This window comes from Tupaia chinensis, unplaced genomic scaffold (assembly GCF_000334495.1).
Source record: "Tupaia chinensis unplaced genomic scaffold, TupChi_1.0 Scaffold000594_1, whole genome shotgun sequence".
Lineage (NCBI taxonomy): Eukaryota > Metazoa > Chordata > Mammalia > Scandentia > Tupaiidae > Tupaia > Tupaia belangeri.
Window position 1 is genome coordinate 1,463,665 of NW_006160110.1, and position 1,890 is coordinate 1,465,554.

At 43.4% G+C, this 1,890-nt stretch overlaps 1 pseudogene; it reads left to right on the plus strand.

The window, feature by feature from the left end:
• LOC102496761 (alpha-enolase-like) overlaps nt 1-758 on the plus strand; it is a 2,491-nt pseudogene extending 1,733 nt beyond the window's left edge.
• Nucleotides 759-1,890: the final 1,132 nt, after the last annotated feature.

Genomic DNA, 1,890 nt, shown 5'->3' on the forward strand with positions numbered 1-1,890 from the left:
AAATAGACTTCCTCATCCTGAGAACTGTGATTGATTTTACCTGAGCTAACAAGACAAACAGCATGTTTTATAATTATTGCTTCCATGCTTTGTATACCCTGTTCCTTAGAGTAAATCTTTTACTGCCCCTCACCCATTTACTTGCATGTATCGCATTTTCAATAAAAAGGCACAATGATTCCTAGCAGTTGTCACTCCTCAGAGAGCGATCTTTGAGGGGTGTCCGGCATAGGACGTGCATAAAAAGCATCGAGGTCTCTGTCTTCTGTTCACCTTCACCGCCTCCATCGAGATAACCCACCCACGCCAAGGCTGGACCCTGGCATCTATTGAAGACTCCTTTGACCAGTATGACTGGAACACATGGCAGAAGTTCACAGCCACTGCAGGAATCCAGGTGGTGGGATATGATCTGACTGTGACCAACCCGAAGTGCACCACCAAGCTGTGGACGAGAAGTCATGCAACCGCCACCTGCTCAAATTGAACCATATCAACTCCGTGACCAAGTCCCCCAGGTGTGCAAGCTGGCCTAGTCCAACAGCTGTGGCGTTATGGTGTCTCATAATTCTGGGAAGACTGAAAATACCTTCATCACTGACCTGATGGTAGGGCTCTGCACTGGGCAGATCAAGACTGGTGCACCTTGCCAGTCTGAGCACTTGGCTAAGTACAACCAGCTCCTCAGAACTGAAGAGGAACTGTGCAGCAAGGCCAAATATGACAGCAGGAACTTCAGAAACCCCCTAGCCATGTAGATGAGGGCAGGTGATCCAGAGGCCTCAGTCACTAGGCAGCTAAGTAGATTCTGACTTCAGGCCGAGCATGCTCAACCAACACTTACAGGAGCTTAGGTAGTTAGAGCCCGTCTCCCAGGCCTATGGCACTCATGCCGCTTCCTTAGAACTTTGACCACCTGGAACTCTGTTGGAAACCCTAGGTCTGTAATCATGTGATTGACCCAATTCATTGTTTCTCCCTTCGCTTCACACCAAGTATCTAGAACCACATGCATCTCCAGTATAATCTCTGAGGGGCCACAAGCAAGATCCCCAGTGGTTTTGTGTGCAAAAATAAAAAGCCTCAGTGACCCATTAAAGAAAAAGGAAAAACACCATTCTGTGTGTATATATGTGTATACCTGTGTGTATACATGTATACATGCATGTGTGTGTGTATATATACATGTATATGCACATATTCATATAACTCCTTAGGGTTATGTGTGTGTGTGTATGTTTTCTGAACACTCCCTATTATAAGCACTTTACACATTTTATATTATTTAATTCTCAAGAGGAATTCCATATCAGTAGTATTACTGTAGCCATTGTGCAAATAATGATCCCGAAGCCAAGGTCTCACACAGACATACCACAGAGGCACTCCCTAGAGTCTAGCTATTGACACCCAGTACTATATTCAATGTTACAACATAAGCAGAGTCCTATCTGCTCAAATGTATCAAACCAAGAACAGGTTTTTTTCTCCTACATTCTACCCTCACTACTTCATGATCTTTTGGGTGGTCAGAGACAGAAAGATCATGAGTGAAGTGGGCATAAGAGAGAGAGTAAAGCATGCATGAAGTAAAATGGAGACTACAGTTCCTACCACTGATGGGGCTCCCCTCATCTGATCTGAATTGGCTCAGGATGGAAAGAAGTTCTAGAAAGAGAGGAGCTTACAGCCTGTGAGGGTACCAAGAGACTATAGCCAGGTACTCATTGCTATTGTTAAATTAAGAGTTGGCAAACTACAAGCCAGATTCAGTTCACTATTTGTTTTCAGAGGTCTTGGAAACTAGGTATGGTTTTACATTTTTAAATAGTTTTTTTTTAATTACATATTTTAGTTTACTTATTTTTTTTTAATTGCTCAGAGAGGGAA